The sequence below is a fragment of the Bufo bufo genome, chromosome 7 (genome assembly GCF_905171765.1).
Source record: "Bufo bufo chromosome 7, aBufBuf1.1, whole genome shotgun sequence".
NCBI classification, from domain to species: Eukaryota; Metazoa; Chordata; class Amphibia; order Anura; family Bufonidae; genus Bufo; species Bufo bufo.
The window spans coordinates 26,546,243-26,570,389 of NC_053395.1; the positions used below are offsets into that span (position 1 = coordinate 26,546,243).

At 47.2% G+C, this 24,147-nt stretch overlaps 1 long non-coding RNA gene across 1 annotated transcript in view; it reads right to left on the reverse strand.

Annotated features, from left to right (window-relative positions):
* Positions 1–270: 270 nt before the first annotated feature.
* The window catches only part of LOC121008267, a 42,400-nt gene continuing 18,523 nt past the window's right edge, over positions 271–24,147 (reverse strand). Inside the window, exons 2-3 of the long non-coding RNA XR_005780544.1 lie at positions 13,927–14,004; positions 271–379 (exon numbers count right to left, since the gene is read on the reverse strand). This is a non-coding gene — a long non-coding RNA (uncharacterized LOC121008267). The remainder of the gene's footprint in view (positions 380–13,926; positions 14,005–24,147) is intronic.

Consider the following 24,147-nt stretch of genomic DNA (forward strand, 5'->3'; position numbering starts at 1 on the left):
ACCTTTATCTAATGTGTATGGCCAGCTTTAGGGTGCATTCACACAACCACAAAAAATACGGATGACGTCCGTGCTGCATCTGATATTTTTGCGGACCCATTGTCACAATACCTGTTCTTGTCCACCAAACGGATGAGGACATGTTCTATCTTTTTTGTGGGACTGCGGAATGGACATATGGATGTGGAGAGCACATGGTGTGCTGCCCCCTTTTTTTTTTTTTGCAATAAATGGGTAAGGACCAAAAATACAGTCGTGTGAATGGGGCCTTACGTAGTGATCCTGTTGCTCGTCCTAGTCTTCGACCTGTCCTGATGACGACAGACCTCATCGCTGCTTTCATGAGATTAACTTTTCTACTCCGTTGTCTTTTATCATCCTATAAAACAAAAGAGGTGGAGGGCTATAAAAAGGGCATGCAATTCAGCCGTTTATGTAATTTTCGGTGTGGTGGGAGAGGTTAGTATTCAATAAAATATATATTATTATATACACCGACACCGTACATGTATATACATACACAATACGACCATAAGCTCCTGATTACCCTGGTTTCAGGCGTAGACTGATATATTATTTATAACTGCCCCCCCCCCCCCCCCCCCCTATCTTTGCTTCGCCTGAAATCACCTTTTTGCCTGCCGGTGAATCTACACCGATTATCTCCATTCCCAGAGGGGAAGAATCAAGACCTCGCTCCCCAGATACGACGAGCAGGGGTGGGTCGTCATGGTAACACATAGCTGAGCAGCATCCTCGCCTTTACCTGACTGCTCCACTCTCTGGTTCGCTGCACGTATGGTGACTGTCACCACTGCATTGGGTGCAATCAACCTCCAGGGATACAGGTCATAAATAAAGATGGAGACCGTACGGATTATTGGTTAGCGGGCTGCAGGGACGAACAGTAAATGACAAGAAATAGCAGCGATTGTGACGCTTCTTACAGATCTGTGATTGGTTAAAAGCCCGCTGATTGACGCATCTATTATATATCTATTACAGGTCGCGTCCTGTGATAATGGACAGACCCTGTAATAGGATCTCATGGGAGAAGAGGGGCTGCCTCTTTGTATCATCATGGCAGCTCAGGGGGCGTGTCCTTTTTCAGGAGGGCGGTGACGACCTCAGCTTCAGGCAGCTGACCTGGGATTTTCCTTGCCAGGAGGGAGCACCTATCTAGCTGATTGCAAATGGGCACTGGGTATCAGACATTCTGCACACCCGACCCTTAGGGCACGTGCACAATGTGTGTGGTTACCCGCCACGGTTTGCAAATGCATCGAGAATGGGCGTGTCACTACTTGATGCAGATTTCAAACTAGCGGTTAAAAAAAAAAAAAAAGTTTAAAAAAGTTTGGAGCCGTAGGGACGGAAATGCGGATTACCATTTAGAACAATAGGAAGGGGATTTAAAGGGATTGTCCCACAAAAAAAATACTCTCTGTTTTTTAAAACAGCGCTTGGACTTGAACACTTTTGTAATTGCATATTATTCAAAAATGTAGTATAGTCACTGAACTATTAAAAAAAAAAAGTATCTGTATAGCGCCACCTGCTGTTTGTTCTTTTCCTTATTCCTCCGTCCACCTCACTAAGGTGGTCGCACACGCTCAGTTTAAAGCTTTAAATGTCACCAGCCTTATCTTCTATTAGAAGTTGTGGTAGTTACAGGGAAAAAGCTACAGCAGGAAAGGACACAACCTCTGAGAAAGGGCACACCCTCTGAGAAAGGACACACCCTCTGAGAAAGGACACACCCTCTTAGAAAGGACACACCCTCTTAGAAAGGACACACCCCCTGAGCTGCCATCCTGAAATCAGTCTAGCAGAAAAATTGGAACAATGAATGTGGAGATGTCTGGATCATGTGAGGCTCAGGGCTGGTTCTATCTTAGTTAGGGCTCATGCACACGTCCGTATGGCTTTTTCAGTGTTTTGCGGGCCTTTTTTAACGGATCCGTTTTTCGTTTCAGTAGAGTTTCCGGTTCCGTTTTTTCCGTATGGCATATACAGTATACAGAAATTACATAGAAAAAATTGGGCTGGGCATAAAATTTCCAATAGATGGTTCCGCAAAAACGGAACGGATACGGAAGACATACGGAGTACATTCCGTATGTGTTCCTTTTTTTTTTGCGGACCCATTGACTTAAATGGAGCCACGGATCGTGGTTTGCGGGCAATAATAGGACATGTTCTATCTTTGAACGAAACGGAGACACTTCAGTTTTTTTTGATGACCCATTGAAATGAATGGTTGAGGTTTAAGTAACGCATACTGAACTCAAAAAACGGCCAGTATACTGAACGCAAAAAAAGTTTGTGTGCATGAGCCCTAAACAGGAAAAGATAGTGATGTACTATATGATGTCTGATATTCATTTTTACATCAATCACGGCATAACCCCTTTAAATGGAATACGCACAGAAATCTGGGTGAAAAATGCATCCGTCTTTTCTCAGACATAACCTGAGCGACACTTTGTGGCGGTTATCTAATAACCCTTATCTCTAAATGACTAAAAGGTCATAAACACCTATTTAATCCACATTCTTATCAATAAGATAAGAATTGAGCTATAACGAGAGTTTATAAGGTCAGAGATCAGAGATAACGAGCTGTCGGCTGAGCTGCCTGACGTAACGCAGTAAAAATACAGAGTCTGCTACTAGAGAATCTCAAGGCTGCACAGAGAAAGGGGCTCAACATTTTTAATAAACACCAATTGAAAAAATGATTTTTAGCCCAAAATGAGTGCAATGCAATAATAAAATAATTGTTTGCATTTACTAGTTTATTAGTGGTAAAACATGGGGGTTTATGTGACTTGGTACACCTGCCTCTTATACACTTTCACGCACTTCATATATGTTATAATATAAAAGAACAGGTTCCTACGGAGGGAGAGTCTTTGGATGTAATGACATATTGGTTGCGACTCGTCTTCCTCCTTGGTAAACAAGCTGCATTTGTCAGTATGATGATGACCAGTGTGGCAGACAGAAGATTAAGGCTTGTGACTCGCTATGCTCAGAGGCGACTCTGTATAAATAGACCCTGCTGGGGTATTTGCACCTGCTACAACATATCTGTCTACAAGTGCTGAGCGAAGGGTCCTGAAAGTGATCACCATCCTCCTGGCAAGTGATTCTCATGCTGCTAATCTCTGGAGCAGATATTGCACTAAAAATGCTGTTAAATCGCCCCACAGGGGTTGTGGCCCCAGCTTTCCCAGTCCCCTAAATGCAATTATATAAACTGGGGGGAGATTTTTGGGGAGGGGGCAATAGTGTATCAAGACAGATGAATGTAGTGGTTGAAAATGATACCAAATTTCTAAAAATGGCGCACGAGTCATGATGAACTTGTTGAGGCATGTAACACTTCTCTTCCGTATGCTACGGAGATGACTACACACCAATAACTGGCACCAAAATATGGCGCACGACTTTATACAAGCATTTTACAACTTCTTTTAGCCATGTCCTTTCTCTCAATTCTGTCGAGGTTCCCATATCACCTCTTATCTTTGCTCCTGGGAAAGCTGGGTGACGACAAGCATGGTCGTCTTCCACAAGGGGCTTTCGTAGACCTCTATATGGCTATTTTTATTCTATTTATGTATTGATGTATACCCCCAGCTCTCATATCAATGCTCTACACTACGTCCTCATGGGACGGATATAATGCGGATTGGCCTCTACAGATTTGCCGCACGTAATTACAGTATCACGGTCGCAGCACAGTAGATGAGATGTTAAAAAATTTCATCCACGTACTGCAAACTCCCCCCCCCCCAAAAAAAATAACAAAAAACACCTGTTGCTTGGCCGTTCTGTGCATTGGGGACCGCTGCATTTTGCGGTCCCCAATACACGGGCAACATCCGTGCCGATTCCACAGACGGATCCAGACCTATTCAACTTGAATGGGTCTGTGATCTGTCCGCACCGTAAAAAAATAGAACATGATCTATTTTTTTTTGCGGTGCGGAGGCACAGAGAGAAACCCCACGGAAGCACTCCTTAGTGCTTCAGTGCCTCCGTTCCGCACCTTCTGGATTGCAGATGCATTCAAGCGAATGGGTCTGCATCCATGATGTGGGGTGCACACAGCCGGTGCCCGCTGTTTGCGGGCCGCAAAAGGGGCATGGCTGACCAACGGCCGTGTGCATAAGCCCTAACCCTATAAAGTGATCAGTGGTGCAGATTTTAAATACACAGTATGTCAATCCATGCTGCGGATTTCCACTGTGGGGTGAAAACGCATGGAGATTTGCCCCATGTTCGTTGCAGATTTTTCTATGGAAATTCCACCCTGTTTGACCATTTGCTAAAGCGCTATTTCCATCTAAAAAGCGACGGTATATATGCTCTCACTGGTGGGGGTCTGGCCTCTCAGACCTCCACTGATACAGAGAATGAAGGGGATGCAGGGCTGGTTTTGTGCCGCGCCCTTGGTTTTTCCTCCAGAGCGGCGCTCCTGGCCAACTGGTTGTGCAGGAAACTGCAGCCAAACCTATTCACTTTTCTCAGTAAAGCAGTTGACACTGTGCAGTGAAAGGGAAGCAACAATAAGGGGCCGTTCACACTGCGTTTCTTGAACGGATACCATGCCAAACTTCTGCCGTCAGCCATGTGGTGTCTGCCTTCCATTGTTTTCAGAGGGAGGCAGTGCTGAAGATCATAGGGTGGCGGTTTAAAGCCATGACCGCACCAAGAAGGTACATGTCCCCTCTTGGCACTCTGTGCACGCACCTGCCGTGGTGGCTGTCTGTTTGAGGATTCGCTCCATTCAATGGTGCTGGGCCGTGAGCAGGTCAGCAGCCTCTACGCTTTACAACCGCAGCCGAAAATGCTTTGATGTATGTGGTGGATTCTGACAGCGTCAAAATACGCCATATGAACATACCCTAAGCGTACAGTATATGCACGTGATGCATATTACGTGTGGCTTTTCCACACAGATTTTCGTGAGAACAATCCACAGCGCAATACAGTATCAGCTAAGGCTGGGTTCACGTCACGTTTTTCCCATCCTTATAACATATACGTTAAACGGATGCCTCAGAATGATGCCATACAGTGGCATCCGTTCACCATAGAGTTCCATTGTAAACTTTTTTTTTACCGGACTGTGCAGGATACAAGAACATGGTGTGCTGCGTTTTTGTATCTTTTTTTTGTAACGTATGCGTCAAGTGAAGGCATAAAACGTTATGTGAACCCAGCCGAAGATGGTGAGAGACCCTAAGGGTCCATTCACACGTCCGTATGTGTTTTGCAGATCCGCAAAACACGGACAGCGGCAATGTGCGTTCCGCATTTTGCGGGCCGCATATCGCCGGCACTCTCATAGAAAATGCCTTTTCTTGGCCGCAATGGCGGACAAGAATAGGAAATGTTCTATTTTTTTTGCGGAACGGAAGTGCGGATCCGGAAGTGCGGATGCGGACAGCACATTCCGGCCCCATTGAAAATGAATGGGTCCGCACCAGTTCCGCAAAATTGCGAAACGGATGCGGACCCATTTTGCGGACGTGTGAATGGACCCTAAGATGTACGTTGTGTTGAAATTGACCAGTGGTGTTGATTTTGAAATCCGCAGCATGTCAATTGTTTGTGAGGATTTTCAGTGCAGAGGGTGAGATCTGGGGCAAATCCATGTCAGAATCCGCAAGTAAGGCCCCTTTTACACATCAGTGAATCGCGCACTGTGGTCTTCGCGGACCGCTCATGCATCCATCGAGTCCATGCTGGCACAACGAAAGCATGCAGATCCCTCATGCACAGCACAGTCTATAGCTTAGTGTAAACCGCTGACACAAGACGGCCAGTGTCCATGTTTGGTTTGTGGTTTTCATGGACAATTGATAGGAGATTAATTTTCTGCCTAGCAGTGTACGTGGAATGCGAATGACGTACGGAGAGCAAAAAAGCAGACCAAACGCCTTCATGGACCTCTTCATGAATGAACCGCTGGCCATCTTGTCACAGATGTCATCACGGACATGTGAAAGCGGCCTAAACACATGAGGATTTTTCTGTTGATTTGGTGCGGAAATACAGCAAAAATCTTTTTAAACTAGACTGCAGTGTGCATATCCCCCTAAACCAGTGTCTGCAGCCCCTTCATTCTCAGAGGTTGCACCTCCATCGATCATGAAATGATGGCGCAGCCTGCCGATATACCGGTACCTTCACTTTATAAGACGGGAATACCCCTTTACTTGGGGCTCATCCTTGCTGGGTGACAGCCCCTATGGCAGATATAGCTTGTCACCCAGCTTTCCTAGGATATGCCTAATGTATATTATTATATTCCAGTTGCCCGCTTTCCTGACACATTATGCCAGCAGGAGCTCAGCGGTATTGACTGGGGCTGTGATGAAAGAAGCAGCGGGGGCACAGTGGTTGTGACATTTGGCGGGGGCACACTGTTGTAGTGTGAGTTAAACCCGTCCAAGCTACCAGCTTGGCACACATATCAGTGCACGCAGAGCAAAGTCCGCAGCAAACAGCCGGAGCCACATTTGGCAGCGGAGCAGAGGCGGTGCACTGGAAGGCAGAGCATGACTCCATTCCTATACTCTGCTCCTGAACTAGTCTATGTGATAGGTGAACGGATGCGGCCGGCACCTGTTTTGCTGTGTGGGTGACACCATGACATACTGTCGTACATACATAGTGCTTTCTGTGCGCCCATCGTCTCCTTACAAATTACACCGGTATTTTTTGAACATGATGGCATGAGAGATCGTGACTCACAAAATTAGAATCTGGGTGACTGTATAATCATATTTTTGTACTCCTAACTTCGCTGCAGCCTTTCCTGGGGTTTCAATTCTTCCCATTTGTAGTATACAGCAGCGACGGTGTTAAATCCTCACGCGTGAGCCCAACCCCAAGCCTTAGTGAAAGGATATAATCAGCTTTTGTCATGCTAGGTTTTGCCTCATATAGTGCTAAAAAATGTCGCCATACTGTGTTGCTTCTACGAGAGAGTAACCTGCAGATGCGGTATCCACCACCTAGGTTGTACAGCAGCACACAGAGGACATATGGATCCATACTAGGGACATGGGCGGCCTCCATGTGCATGCAGCCCTAGGGCCCTTTTACGTGCGCCAATGACCAGGAACAGAAAACTCTTGATCGTTACCCCTTGCAAATGCCAATGATGACCCGACAAATGAGCAAACGGATCACCCTCTGTACATAGGATCTGCTGCGGACAATATGCAAACTGAACGGGGAACAAAGGACCGTAGTAAGGATCATTCATCCCCCATTCAGTGTCGGGCCATGTAAAAACAAGCACCTATTAACTTGTATATCGTCAGTCAGCGCTCGCTCGGGGTTGTAGATGCTCTGTGTAAAAGGATTTAAGAAATGTACAAAAACAAACACCGCTCAACTATAACATTAAGGCCCCGTTCACCCGTCCATAACATGTTTTGCGGATCCACGGATCCGCAAAACACGGACACCAGCAATGTGCCAAGAATAGGACATGTTAAATTTTTTTCGGGAACGGAAATGCGGACCTGGAAGTAATAGAAATGAATGGGTCCGCAATTCCGTTCCACAAAATGCGGAACGAAATTGCGGACGTGTGAATGGGGCCTTAAACCTTCTACCTGTAAGGCTGGGTTCACATCATGCATTTGTCCTATCTTTAACATATATGTTTAGGAAAAAAAGGATCGCAGTACACTATGCTTTTCTATACTGCAGAGTTCGTAAGAAAACGTTATGGTATACATTTTTTACGGTGGAAATCCTGTATGGCATCCGTCTTAGGTATCCATTTAACGTATACGTTTTTTGCACACATTTAACCCAGCCTTAGTACCCAGCTCTTGCACGCGACTGTATGTCCTCCGAGACATACGGTCCGTGAGTGGGCCATATGTCCCGGAGCGGCAATGATGCTGTGCATGTCGAGCCGCCCGCAGGGTATTGTTCTGCACTCATATGATTTTATGAGTGCAGGACAATAGTCCCGCGGGCGGCCCGAAGTGCACAGCATCATTGTAATCTATGATGCTATGTGCTCCCGTGCGCACGATCAGTGCCGCTCCGGGACATATGGCCCGCTCACGGACCGTATGTCTCGGAGGGCATATGGTCGTGTGCAAGGCCCCTTACTGTGTACGCAGTAAGCAGCGATGTCCTGTGTGTATTGATACCTTTCTATCATGACCAGCAGAAACTTTTTCAGCAATTTGCTCTACAGTAGCTTTTCTGTGGAATCGTACCAAATGGGCTAAGCCTTCACTCCCCATGCAAGTCAATGAGCCTTGGCATGTTATTTACTTCAAGAGAGTGGCTGATCAGTGAATACTATAATATTTCTATAGGATCTTATGGGATTCACTATTTAATCTGTGCCTCAATTTTGTCTAGAATTTGTGTCGCATCTCAGTTTTTTTTTGCCGTCCTCGGCATGGCTTAGCGGTAAAGGAAGCGTGGCCTAAAAGCCTGGACTATTCCGAATTAGAAAAACATGGCTGCTTTCTTCCACACCATGTGTTATGTCTGGTATTGCAATTTTAGATCTGTTGAAGTGAATGGGCCAGAGCTGCAATACAACGAACGGCCTGTGAACTGGTGTGGCAATGTTTTTAAAAAAATTCTGCCATGTTTTTCTAATCCTGATCAATCTCATGGTCTGTATGACAACGGCTTCCTTTGTGGCAAACATGGGAGTTGCCAAATCTTAAAGGGCATCTGTCAGCAGTTTTTTACCTATGACACTGGCTGACCTGTTACATGTGCACTTGGCAGCTGAAGCCATCTGTGTTGGTCCCACGTTCTTATGTGCCCGCATTGCTGAGAAAAATGATGTTTTAATGTATGCAAATGAGCCTCTAGGAGCAACGGGGGCGTTACCATTACACCTAGAGGCTCTGCTCTCTCTGCAACTGCTGCACCCTCTGCACTTTGATTGACAGGACCAGGTGTGATGCCGTTTTCACTGCCTGGCCCTGTCAAAGTGCAGAGGACGCAGCAGTTGCAGAGAGAGCAGAGCCTCAAGGTGTAATGGCAACGCCCCCGTTTCTCCTAGAGGCTCATTTGCATATATTAAAACTTAATTTTTCTCAGCAATTCAGACACATATGAACATGGGAGCAACACAGATGTCTTCAGCTGCCAAGTGCACATGTAACAGGTCAGCCAGTGTCATAGGTACAAAACTGCTGACAGATGCCCTTTAAAGGGGTTGGCTCATGATGATGATATCTTTTGACATGAAAGTCGATCTTAATGCAGCGGCCACTACAGGGGAAATGCAGCATTAAATGGAGGGCATTCAAAGGAATAGAGTCCAAGTAATCCATAGATATGCTAGGTTTGTTAAAAATGTTCTAAAAAAAGGTATTTTGGGGTGAGAGGCTCTTCATTTCTCTCCATAAAAAAAAAGGAAGAATAGATTGTAGGGAAAAAAGTAAAAAAAATATATATATAAATCAATCATGTCTATCTAAAGACAGAAGTGTGAATGCAGCCTGACCCTGGTCTTTTTAGGACTGTCACTGTACGCTTCAGTCTTTGGTTTCCTGCGGTACGGCACACAATGGACGTCTCAGTTCTGCAGGCTTCAAAGAGTAAAAGAAAAAAGAAAAAAAAAAGTGAGGTTTTCAAGGACGTTACAACCCACAATGCATTCACAAAGAGCAAGTGAAAGGAGTTTCTCTTGGAGAATACTTAATGTAATCATGCGAGAAAACACAGTATTTACAGTATATGTAATGTGACAGGAGAACAGGGAGCGCCCAAGGCTGCGACCTCACAGCGCTCCCCTCTCATCTCATCGCAGGTGAACTCCGGGAGAAATGAACCATTTTACGTACACAGTCACTGAGTGCAATCACACAGCTCAACAGGCAGAGAAAAGACGAAAAGAAAACTAGTCCTGTAGGTTTTAGGCTAAGTTCACATCTGCGCTCGCCTTTCCGTTCGTCTGCTCTGTTATAGGCCGGATTCGTAACATTAGGCTACTTTCACACTGGCGTTTTGGCTTTCCGTTTGTGAGATCCGTTCAGGGCTCTCACACGCGGTCCAAAACTGATCAGTTTTACCCCAATGCATTCTGAATGGAAAAGGATCCGCTCAGAATGCATCAGTTTGCCTCCGATCAGTCTCCATTACGCTCTGGAGGCTGCTAGGAGCGTTTTGCTGTCCGCCTGATGGATCCGTCCGAACGCACAATGTAAGTCAATGGAGGACGGATCCATTTTCTCTGACACAATCTGGCACAACAGAAAACGGATCCGTCCTCCATTGACTTTCAATGGTGTTCAAGACGGATCCGTCATAGCTATAGAAGACATAATACAACCGGATCCGTTCATGACGGATGCAGGCGGTTGTATTATGGTAACGGAAGCGTTTTTGCAGATCCATGACGAATCCGCAAAAAACGCTAGTGTGAAAGTAGCCTTACTAAGCCGAACGGAGCCTACGGACCTCAGACTATAATGGGATCTGTTAGGTTTCCGTTCAGGGGGTTGATCTTGTAGAAGGACTTTGATCCCATTAGGCCCCTTTCACACGGGCGAGAATTCCACGCGGGTGCAATGCGTGAGGGGAACGCATTGCACCCGCACTGAATCCGGACCCATTCACTTTAATGGGGCTGTTCAGATGAGCGGTGATTTTCATGCATCACTTGTGCGTTGCGTGAAAATCGCAACAAGCTCTATATTGTGCGTTTTTTTACGCAACGCAGGCCCATAGAAGTGAATGGGGCTGCGTGAAAATTGCAAGCATCCGCAAGCAAGTGCAGATGCGGTGCGATTTTCAGGCATGGTTGCTAGGTGACATGGTTATAATGGAAAATAATAGCTTTCTTAAGACAGAATGCTTAGTAAAATGTCCATTCAGGGGTTAAAAATAATAAACAAATTTAACTCACCTCATCCACTTAGTCACGTAGCGTATCTCCTCTTCTTTCTACTTTCTTCAGGACCTGGCTAAAGGACCTTTGGTGGCGTCACTGCGCTCATCACATGTTATAAGGGAAAATAATAAAATCACCTAAAATCACCTAACACCTAACCCAAACCCGAACTTCTGTGAAGAAGTCCGGGTTCGGGTCTGGAGACCAAACATGCCAATTTTTCTCACGCGCGTGCAAAACGCATTAAAACGCTTTGCACTCGCGTGAAAAAATTTGCGCATTTTTCTGCAATGCACCCGCATCTTGTCCGGCCCTCACACGCGACGCCCGTGTGATCAGATTTTCATCAGTGATTTTGAGCCACAAGCAGGTGCGGCTCTAAACACATAACAGGTGCAGATCTTTCCCTTAGGCCCCTTTCACACGGGCGAGTATTTCGCGCGGATGCGATGCGTGAGTTGAACGCATTGCACCCGCACTGAATACCGACCCATTCATTTCTATGGGGCTGTGCACATAAGCGGTGATTTTCACGCATCACTTGTGCGTTGTGTGAAAATCGCAGCATGCTCTATATTCAGCGTTTTTCACGCAACGCAGGCCCCATAGAAGTGAATGGGGTTGCGTGAAAATCGCAAGCATCCGCAAGCAAGTGCGGATGCGGTGCGATTTTCACGCACGGTTGCTAGGAGACGATCGGGATGGAGACCCGATCATTATTATTTCCCCTTATAACATGGTTATAAGGGAAAATAATAGCATTCTGAATACAGAATGCATAGTAAAATAGCACTGGAGGGGTTAAAAAAAATAAAAAAATAATTTAACTCACCTTAATCCACTTGACCGCGGAGCCCGGCTTCTCCTTCTGTCTCCTTTCTTCAGGACCTGGGTAAAGGACCTGTGGTGATATCACTCCGGTCATCACATGATCCATCACATGATCTTTTACCATGGTGATGAATCATGTGATGGATCATGTGATGACCGGTGTGACGTCACCACAGGTCCTTTACCCAGGTCCTGAAGAAAGGAGACAGAAGGAGAAGCCGGGCTCCGCGGTCAAGTGGATTAAGGTGAGTTAAATTTTTTTTAATTTTTTTTTAACCCCTCCAGCCCTATTGTACTATGCATTCTGTATTCAGAATGCTATTATTTTCCCTTATAACCATGTTATAAGGGAAAATAATACAATCTACAGAACACCGATCCCAAGCCCGAACTTCTGTGAAGAAGTTCAGGTTTGGGTACCAAACATGCACGATTTTTCTCACGCGAGTGCAAAACGCATTACAATGTTTTGCACTCGCGCGGAAAAATCGCGGGTGTTCCCGTAACGCACCCGCACATTTTCCCGCAACGCCCGTGTGAAAGAGGCCTTATACCTTATGTCTGTGGAGGCTCCAATCCTGGTTTCTGCTCACAATCACTGATGGAAATCACTGACCGAACACTGATGTGTGAATGAGGCATAAGGGCGCCTTCACACGCGGCAGATTTTGTGGCAGGAAATTGTGAAAGAAACTGAAAATCAGTTCCATTCGCGTTAATGGAGCTTGCAGAAATCCATGTGCTCGCTGCCCCATTCAAATTAATGGAACTGATTTTCAGTCGCAAATTTTCTGCCACAAAATCTGCCGCGTGTGAAGGTGCCCTAAGGCTTTAGGCTGCTGCCAGCCATGTATTGGTAGCGTTACATGCCAGCCGCAATACATGGAGAGCACTGGTCCGTCACAGCGAAAGCCGCTCTTTGCTGGGCCTCCCCCTCTTTGATGTCTATAGGCTCTAATAGGGCAGATGGAAATATTCTGATCTCAGCCATACACTCTTAGCTTTCGGCGGCCCAGGGTGGCCCTTCAGATATGGAGGCCATCTGAGCCGGCTAATTCCATAACTCTGCATACAAAGGTTTTTCTGAATACCCCTTTAACCCTTTAGTAACCTCTCAATCTCACTGAGGACAGGCAACGCAGGTGGTAACTCTGCAATGACATCTTATGGCGTCGCTCTTTTAGAGAATGCCTGGTGCAGGTTGGGTATCCGTCGGTCTCTAAAAGAGGCCTCATGCACAAGATATACAGATATTTTCCGTGTGCACTCCGCATTTTTCTCACTCCCGTCACTAGACATTACTATTCTTATCTGCGATATGGACAAGAATAGGACATGTTCTAGAATTTGCAGGCTAGACATATGGATGCGGACCGCACACAGATGTACTGTCCTTTTTTTTTTTTCTGTAGACCAGTAGAAATGCATGGGTCCATGCACATTCCGAAAAAAATGTATGCATGAGCCCGGACCCTGAGGAGACGACAGGAGTGATTTAGTGTTCAGCGAACTTGTGTTTTCAAGTTCGGCGTACAAGGTTTGGGTTATCTAAGGGTACGTTCACACTAGCGTTATTCTTTTCCGGCATTGAGTTCCGTCCTAGGGGCTCAATACCGGAAAAGAACTGATCAGTTTTATCCTAATGCATTCTGAATGGAGTGCAATCCGTTCAGGATGCATCAGTTCAGTCTTTTTGCCTTTTCAGGACGGAGATAATACCATTTTATCTCCGTCCAAAATTCCGGAACACATTTCCCATTGAAATGCATTAATGCCGGATCTGGCCCCGAGTGTTCCGGCAAAACGGATCCGTATTTGCGGTCTGCGCATGCTCAGAACGCAAAATAGGTGATAAAAATAAATGCCGGATCCGTTTTTCCAGATTACACCGGAGAGACGGATCCGGCATTTCAATGCATTTGTCAGACGGATCAGGATCCTGATCCGTCTGACAAATGCCATCTGTTTGCATACGTTTTTCCGGAATCCTCTGCCGCAAGCGTGAAAGTACCCTAAGAATTTTATTATGTATTCCGCTACCACAGACCATAACTTATCAGAATTCATAACGAAATTCTTAGATAACACGAACCTTGTACGCCGAACCTGAAAATACAAGTTCGCTCATCCCTAGCCTACATAGTGTAGAAATGTGCATTTAATAATGGCAAGGCCAATGCCCCTACCTCTGATGCCCACCGGGTATGGTGGAGCTGCTAGGTCTCAGCAGCTCTGCCAGTGATAGAGGTCACCACCTGGGGAACCTATGGAAGCAAAATTAAAATTAAAAATCAGGGGCGTGGCCTGAGCATGGACGTGTGAGCAGCCTGTCTACAGAGCTCCCGGAACCTGGGCCCTCTTAAATACCTTTTGCAAATCTCCCTGTGGCCCTTCCCTCCTCTATTGGGCATGGTGAGACGCTCTGGACGCCGAGGGACCCGCTTCATGCCGGCAGAACCGCAGATTGTGCGGTATTTCTCCCAGCAGCCGCCGCCAGTGCCACTCGGCGGCTCCACCAAGATGGCGCAGATGGAAACGACGGGGCCGGACGCGCCAGAACAGTCGTGTCTCCACTTGACCCAAGCCCCTGTTAACCTGCTCTCCGGTTCTCCTATCCTCACAGACCGGATCTCTGAAGGGGCTCCGATGGTGCCTGCAAAGGCCACTTTTACTTTTACCTCCGGCACATGGGCCTCGCTGCAATCGATCTCCCCGCCCTCTGCACCGGCTTCAGAGAGCACTGGAACTTAGGTGAGACCGCCGCCTGACTCCCCCTGTCATGCGATGCGACGGGCACAGGTGTCCGCATCGTCCTCTCATTGTACAGAGACTTTGGGGGGAAACCCTTTTGGAACACTGGCGCCTGTTATAGTAGGTCTTCAACTGCAGCCACGGCAGACCATCGTTACAGGGTCACCCCCTATGGCCACAACAAAAACCTTGCCTCATAGTGCCCCTGAAGGCATCTCCAACTTAGCGGGGGATCCCGTGATGGAAAGGATGTCACAGCAGGATCTTCCAGATACCCCTGCCATCTTTCATCCTCAATCAGTCTCAGAGGCCTCTGATTCGGCGTCCTCAGCCTCCTCTTCGCCTAACAAACGCGCTAAAAGACCTAAACTGCGTGATATTTGGTCACTGCTCAGTACTCTACCCACTAAAACGGACTTAGAGGCGATGTTATTGAAGCTTGGATCTAAACAAGACAAGGCCATTGCCTCAGTCAAAGCTGATATCAGTGCCATTTCTACCAAACTGACCTCCCAGGAGCGTCTTTCTACCTCTCTGGACTCACGTCTAACACAGGTGGAGGCGAGCGTGGCCTCTCAAAAAGCCATAAACAGACACATGCTGCTTCAACTTGATGACCAGGAGAATAGAGGGCGCCGTAACAATATTAAACTGCGAGGGATCCCTGAAGAGATTCAATCTTCAGAATTGCGTAAAGCAGTGACGACTATCTTTAACACCCTCCTTGACAGACCGGAAGAGTCCGAGATTGAACTGGACAGGGTCCACCGAGTCACGGGTCCTCGACGTGTAAGTGCCTCCAACCCACGAGACGTGCTGTGTCGCGTCCATTTCTTCAGGGAAAAAGAGGACTTGATCCAGAGAGCCTGGAGACGAGGCCCGATGCCTTTTGCAGATTCTCGAATCCATATTTTACTGGATGTGTCTAGAAGAACCTTGGAGATGAGGCGTATCCTGAAGCCGATCCTCCAAATTATCACTGAAGCTGGAGCCACGTATCGATGGGGACACCCCTTCCACCTGATTGTTCGCAGGAATGGGACCACATTCGCTCTTCTCTCGCCGGATCAGGCAGAGGACTTGTCCCGCTTTTTGGATGTACCTATAGTATCACTACCGAACTGGTGGGACGTCCCGATCCCTGCATCTTTTGTCCTGGACTCATCTAGTCTTCAGGGTGTGGGTGACAACCGGTCATTGCCTCAAGATGTACCAATGGGGGGGACGAGATCGTTCGCCCCGCTCTGTTCCGGATTAATGGGCCTGTGCTGGGGCTTGAAAGCCTCTACTGTCATAGTCGGTAACTGGCTCTCTCAGAGCCGCTGTGTAGAATGATCCGAGTCCCGCTATCTCACTCATGTCGGGTGGGCTTACTGTTATTGTTCTTTCCACTAGCTAGTTGGTTCTTGTTTGCCACTCAGATTAATATGACCTGGGCCCAGGGACTGGGACACATTTTATTTTTTTTTGATTGCTCTCCCTCTCTCCAACTAGGTCAAGCGAATCTTGGTCGACTCCTTCCGAGCCTTCCAAGAATCGCATAGTGGGGGTTTTTCCCACCTTTTTTCTGCAGAGTTTTTCTCTGCAGGCTTTGTTTTACCCTATCTGGACTAGCCGGTTAGGGTTATATTGTACAGTCTTTTTTGTCTTGTCTTGTCTTTCCCCCTCCCTCTTGTTTCCTCTGTTTGTTAGTTTATATTTTTCACTCTCCCCTTTCTCAGCAGATTGAAGCCATGACTACTGTCCAGTTTGCGTCTATAAACGCCAATGGGCTAAATACCCTTGAGAAGCGCTCCTCCATTCACCGGCTCCTATGGAGCAAGAAGGTACAGGTCTAGCAGGGCAGCTTTACACCCTAGCAAACGTATACCTGCCCAACACCAAACAACTCAAGGCCCTAACTGGGATCTTGACTCGCCTGGATGATTTTGCGGAGGGCACCCTGTTGGTCGGGGGGGATCTCAATGTGGCACTAGACCCTGTTGTGGATGTATCTAGAGGGTCCTCTCACCTTGCCCATTCATATCTTCGGGATTTCAAAAAGCTTCTCCATTCCCATTAACTAGTAGACGCTTGGCAGGTTCTTAACCCTGAAGTCAAGGACTTCACGTTTTATTCAGCAGCGAGGGACACTTATTCCAGACTAGACTATTTTTTACTAAGACACTCGGCGGTGTCCCTCTTAGCTTCATCGGTTATAGACCCGCTGACCTTCTCGGACCACGCGATGCTCCATGTTTCTTTGAATTCCCCCCTCCCTTCTCCGAAATCTTGGCCGTGGCGATTAAATGAATCTTTACTGCAGGATCTGGCGGTAGCTCAGGAGGTACATACGGAGATATCTCAATACTTTGAAGCTAATCAAACTGATGATATGTCACCTATCTCGGTTTGGGCAGCTCACAAATGTGTAATCCGTGGTGAATTCATTAAGCATGGAGCGAGACGTAAGAAAGAAAGGGCTGCTGAAATCTCACAGCTCTTAGCGGAAATAGTCACCCTTGAACAGGCCCATAAAAAGTCTCACGAGGTGGCTGCACGCACTTTCCTCCTTTTAGCCAGAAGTAAGCTCAAGGAGAAGACCATTCTAGCTAATGGCCGCAGGTACTTCTTTGAGTTCGGAAACAAAAGTGGCAAATTGTTAGCCAGATTACTCAGAGAGCAAAGAATTATGTTCCCCGTATAGCCACTGCCCGAGGGTTCCTTCGTAATGACCCCGCCGCTATTGCAGAAGCCTTTGCTCAGTATTACCAATCCTTATACAATTTTTCACAGCCCAACGACACTACTGGGTCTTTGCATTCGGTGATGAACCTGTAACGGTCGCGTACACACACACACAGGGGGGAGGGAAGTGACCACTGCGCTCCACCCTTACCCCTGGCCCTGCCTACTTGCCTCGCGAGTCCTAATGACAGGGGACAACTGGACGGCAATCCCTAACTTGGAATAAGTGCAGGGATGACAGACAGACAAACAACAGGACGTGAACGGACCGAGTCAATACCAGGAAAGCTACAAAGTACAAATGGAGCAAGCAGAGAATTGTCAGGAGAAGCCGGGTTCATAAATACCAGGAGAGACGTGAAGTACCAAAGGAGTCAGCAGAGGATCGTCAGGAGGAGGCCGGGGTTAAATACCAGGAGAACAGCAAAGTACACAAGGAGCAGGCAGAGGATCGTCAGGAATTCAGCAGGAGGTAAGTATGCCAGGAAAGACCAAATCACAGGTGGAACCTAAATTAACAGGCAACCTGTGGCCAGCAGGCTGCCTGTATTTATAGTGGGGAGTGAGGGTCATGTGACGTGGCCAGCGTCACATGACCGACAGTCCAACCAGTCGAGCACCGAGTGATCAGCTCGGCGCTCAAGGCAGACTAGGAGCAGGGAGCCACCCAGCTAGTAAAGCCGCCCTGGGAATGAGGTCAAACACAGATCCTCATTCCCAAAGCTAAGCAACAGTTCTGCGGGCAATGGGGGACCGAGTGCACCTTCGGAACCCCGTTACAGAACCAGTATCTTGCTGATTCGGGCATGCCAAGAATACCTGCAGACTCCCTCCTGGACTTAGACAAGCCGATCTCTACCGAGAAAATAGCAGAGGCTTTAAAAACTATGCAACCCAGTAAGGCCCCGGGTCCTGACGGCCTCCCTGCCTCCTATTACAAGAGATTCTTACCCCTTCTCCAGGCCCCACTAGCTAAAGCACTCAACGTACTCAGCACAGGGCATCCACTCCCTGCAGACATGTCACATGCTCATATCACAGTAATACATAAGGAAGGAAAGGACCCCACCCTATGTGGCAACTATCGTCCCATTTCACTCTTAAATGTGGACCTTAAATTGTTCGCTAAAATCCTGGCCACACGGCTGGTTCCGCTGCTATCTAATCTCATACACAATGACCAGGTAGGTTTCATTCCGTGGCGTGAGGCTCGAGATAACACCACTAAGGTTCTCAATCTGATTCACCATGCCAGACTCCGAGATACCCCACTCTGTCTCTTGTCCACGGATGCTGAAAAAGCCTTTGACAGGGTGGGGTGGCCTTGGTTGTTCGCGGTATTGCGCTACGTTGGCATCACCGGTCCTTTGGTGACATGGATCCGAGCTTTATATGAGTCTCCGTCTGCGGCCACAAAGGTGAATGGTGTGTTTTCTCCGTCTTTTGTGATACGGAATGGGACCCGCCAGGGGTGCCCCCTCTCCCCATTGATCTTTGTTCTTACCCTGGAACCGCTCCTGAGGACAATCCGACAGAACCCGAATATATCGGGACTCTCAGTTGGGGGTAAAGAATTTAAGATAGCAGCTTATGCGGATGATCTGATGTTTACGCTGACTAACCCCAAGATTTATTTTCAGAACTTGATGGCGGAATTTCACACATTTCACGGCCTCTCTAATCTGAAGATTAACTTTCAGAAATCAGAGGCCTTGAATATTTCTCTACCGGACACGCTTGTGTCCGACGTAGTCGCTTTCTTCCCATTCAAGTGGGCTTCTGGAGCAGTGAAATATCTAGGCACGTTTATCCCCTCGGATCTGAAGGAGGTGTACCACAGGAATTTTATCCCTCTCCGGGACCGGATCAGGGAAGATCCTAAGAGGTGGTCGAAAGGGCAACACACATGGTTTGGAAGATGTGCTATTTTTAAAATGAACATCCTCCCACGGGTGTTATACCTCTTTCAGACCCTCCCCATCAAACCCAGACCACTAGTTTCTTCAACAGGATCCATGGGGACTTATTCAGATTTATCTGGGCAAGAGGTAGCCCGAGACTCGCCAGATCTCTTTTACACATCCCGAGGGACAAAGGAGGGCTAGGTGTACCTGACCTACGTAAATATTACTCAGCCTCCTTGCTCCAAAGGATAGTGGACTGGTGTCGGCACACACAGCTCAAACAGTGGGTCTTGATTAAACAACTGTACTCGAGCTGTCCGCTGGCCTCCCTGCCCTTGGTGGATATGAAACTCCCTTCAGTTCTTTCTAATCATCCCACAATCGGTCCCACCATTACACAATTTCATAAAGTCAAAGACAATCCTTTGATCTCCCCCTCCCCCTCACCATTGTTCCCCATTTTAGGAAATCCCAATTTCCCAGCGAGTTGTCGAGGAGGACCGTTTTTGCAATGGCGGGTAAATGGTAGGTCCCGTGCTCCCTTTTTCAGAACCTCGGGCAGATGGTTTACTTACGAGATTTTGAAAGTTACAGATCCCTGCCCTTTGGGATTCTGAATATCCAGACAACTGACGCATTTTCTATCCTCTATTCCGGCCTCCTCAGGATTTGACAGGTCTCTTACCTCTTTTAAGAAAGCTTGTGTTGGGTCGGGCGCCTACATACATTCCCTATCTGAATGTTACCAGTCCTTGGTGGCCCCTCGACAGGACTATCTGCCCCCATATGTGGCGAAGTGGTCTCAAGACCTGGGAGTAGACATCCACCCTGATCACTGGTCAAAACTATTCTGTTTGCTCTACAGGTCATCCATGGCGAGTAGATTCCAGGAGGCGGGTTATAAGATAATGTCCAGATGGTACTATGTTCCAACTAGATTGCAGAAAATGTTACCATTTGCATCCCCTGTTTGCTGGCGTTGTGACTCAGCCATGGGTTCAATGCTACACATTGTTTGGGAATGCCCAAAAATTTGTCCTTTTTGGCAGTTGATCCATAAAACATTGTCCTCAATTTTCCGGTTTACGATACCAAATACACCTGGTTTCTTTTTATTATTCCTATCGGATCTCTCAATGAGTGTGCTCCGTAAGTCCTGTCTGTGTTCCTTGGTGATGGCGGCTAGGTCATGCATACCTGCGAGGTGGAAGCTCTCTTTACCTCCGACAATTAGCTGCTGGATCCAAAAGGTGGAGGAGATCCGGAGAATGGAGGAACTTACTTCGCAGTTACGAGTCAAGCATAAAGCTTTCCTTGATTCTTGGGCCCCCTGGTTTTCTTTTCAGGAATCCCAAGAATTTCGGAACCTTCTCTCCTAAGATGCTGAACCTATCAACCTTGTACTCTGTTGTGCTACCCCCCCCCCACTCCTTTTCCCCCCTTGTGTTCATTGTCCGTCAGTTTTGTTTTCCTTCTGTCACTATATGTCTGTTGGATGCACCTTTCAATATATTTACAAATATGTTATTTCATTTTTCCTGGGTACTTTTATTTTTGAGACCAGGAGTACGTTTTCACCAATATCTCCCGACAAGGTCCCTGCTTAGACAAATCAGATCCTGCTTCAACGCGGTTCTTCACACCATACTACAGCTACCAGCAGGCTTTGTTTAGATGACTGTAAAATGAAGATATCTCATTGTAGTGCTTTATCTTTGAAGTACTCAATGTATTTTATTTACTTTGCTGATGCACGGTTTTCTATCCGTATATATTTAAATAAAGAATAAAAAAATAAAAAAATCCACAGTGTAAATTAAGATTTTACATCCACAGTAGGTCAATTTCTGCTGCAGAAATCTGCATGTAACACACAGCGATATATATATATATATTTTCTTGATTATTATACGTGTTCGCTAATTAACAGGACTGGAAGTCACATAAGGTCGTTTCTGTAGAACAGTGGATATCACGCCGTCAGGGAGAGGAGGCAGAACAGGAGCAGGAGAAGGTCCCTGCGCCGTCCCCCGTGTGCTCACAGCCTATTGTCACTGACTGTGTGCCTGACTGGAATACACATTGACAGCGCTGACAGACTAATTCCCAGCCTGCAATCTCACCTCCGGCGCCGAAATCTGCTGATAGCGAAGGCCAATGCAAAGACGCAACGTCTTATTTATTTCTATCTACTTCTTCTACAGTCGGGATATTTGCTGCTTGATAAATATGGATGAGGAAAGATGAAAGGACGAAGGGGAGGGGGGGGGGGAGGGGTCCGGTCCGCGGCGTGGCTTGTTTTAGTTGCTGTGTATAGTTGGGAGTGTATAAAAAGCTTTACAGATGTCACCAAATGCTACACGACACGAAGAGCGTTCCTCCATTCTCAACTTGTCAAGAGATATCCGTTTCTGGGAAAGCTGAGTGACAACTGATATGTCATATTCCATTACAGTTCTTAAATTTACAGTACATTCGCACGCAGCAGATTTGCAATGGAAAAATCGGTTCCATTCATCTGAATGCCGTTGTTTTGGCAGCTGGCGCATGGATTTCTACAAGACCTGTTCACATAGATAGGACAATTGCAGAAACGTCTGCAGCAAATCAGATCTGCACTGCCATAGGCCTCATGCACACGGCCGTTGGGCGGCCGTTCCGAGCATTGGCGACCGCAATTGCGGTCCCCAATGCACGGGCAACATCCGCGCAGCGGGCCGGACCCATTCAACTTGACATGTCATATTTATTTGCGGTGCGAAACAACTGAAAGAAACACCATGGAAGCACTCCGTAGTGCTTCCGGTGTTCCGTTCCGTGATTCCGTTCCGCACCTCCGGAATTGCAGACCCATTCAAGTGAATGGGTCCGCATCCGTGATGCACACGGCCAGCGGCCGTGGATTGCCGACCCGCCGTTTGCGGGCCGCAATACGGCCACGGCCGTGTGCATGAGGCCTTAGTCTGTCGATGATTTCTGCATGGATTTGTCCCTTCCTGGCACCGTTTCCAGTAGAATCTGTAGCGGGTGTCTGCACTTGGATTAGCCCCATTTAGGCCTCGTCCACATTTACGTGAAAAAAGCGTCCGTGAAGGATAGGTGTTTGGTCCATGTGTCCGTTTTTAACCTCCGTGTGTCATCTCCAATCAGTCTTCAGTGAAAAACGGACGCACCATGGATGCCATCAATGGGCGTGTCTGGTCCGCATCATGGACCAAAGTAGCGCAGATCTCCGTGATTTTTTACTGACCCACAGTCAGCAAAAAAATACTTGTGTGAACAGGCACATTCAAATCAATGGGTACGTGCGCTAGCCACAAAAAATGCGGACAGCACGTGTCAGTGAAAAACGTACATGGGCGAGGCCTTTTCTGACATGTCTCAGTAACTACTTGCATTCCCCGTGCAATAACAATCCTTTTCTTGTGACTATATGTTGTACCATTCCTCAGTTATTCCTATTATAAGTATTTTGAATAAAGGTCTATCTGGGTGTTACCAGTTTGGAAGAGGGGGGGGGGGGGGGGTTTCCTTGCACAGTCTAAGGAAATCCTGAAAACATGAGCAGTAGGTGGGCCCTGAGGACTGGAGTTGAGGAACACTGCTCTATGGGATGGCCGGAGAAGATAACCAAGTACAGCGCTCCACTACTTCCGATGGTCCTATGGAGAATGAATGGAGCGGCAGGGCGTATGCCATCAGATTGGGGGAACCGTTTTGCATTTTGCATGCTGCGAACCCACCCATGACTTTAGCCCCATTAATAGGGCTGTCTCATCTGGACATTTATGATAAAATGAATATATAGGCCATGCCATAAATGTACGATAGGTGCAGGCTCCACCTCTAGAATTGTGGGGTTCCCAGCGGTTGCACCCCCTCCGATCTGTTACTTATCCCCTATCCTGTGGATATTTCAGGGCAGGGATCAGCAACCTTCGGCACTCCAGCTGCTGTGAAACTACAACTCACAGCATGCAAACAACTAGCGTGTTAGTTTTCCGGTATTGAGATCCGTCATAGGGGCTCAAAACCGGGAAAAAACGCTTCAGTTTTGTCCCCATTCATTGTCAATAGGGACAAAACTGAACAGAATGAAATGCTCCAAAATGCATTCCATTACGTTTAGTTGCGTTCCCATACCGGAGAGCAAACCGCAGCATGCTGTATTTTTTCTTTCCGTCCTGGGATGCGGAGCAAGACGGATCCGGCATGACCCACAATGCAAGTCAATGGGGACGGATCCGTTTTCTCTGACACAATCTGCCGCGACAGAAAATGGATCCGTCCTCGATTGACTTTCAATGGAGTTAATGATGGATCCGGACGATTGTATTATCACTAACGGAAGCATTTTTGCTGAACCTTGCCGGATCTAGTAGAAACGCTGGTGTGAAAGTAGCCTACAAAAGTGAATGAAGCATTCTGGGAGTTGTAGTTCCTGAACAGCTGGAGTGCCGGAGGTAGCTGATCCCCGTCCTAGCGGATAACTTCACATCTTGACCACGCTGAACGTGGCTGCTGGTTATGAAAAGCCAACACCTACCTGGCAAAACAGGGGTCAGGGGAGGTGTCCAAGAGGTGGGACCCACTGTCGGACATTCCTGGCGTATACTATGAATATGCGATAAACATATATGAATGGACAATCCCTTTAATATAGAAATGTGCCCATGTTTTCTCCGTCTTGCGCACTGGCATTGCGGACCTAAGGCGTCTGGATTGCGAGCCTAATGTATTAGTCCCATAGAAACCCATCCATGCCACATCCATTCATGTCATTGAGCCCATATGCTGGAAGGACGTAGGGGCTACATAAAGGTTTACACCGCTCCCACTGCATTACATGTAGAAGGGTGTGATGCTAGAGGAGGTTTTGACTGTGGTTTTATGCAATTGAGAGGCAAGAGGCGCCGTTGCAAAACCCGCCGCATTGTGGTCTGCCTTTATCTGCCCGCTTTCCTGTTCTATATGACTACAAATAATATCAAACTAGTTGCTACCCAGCTTTCCCAGGACGAGATA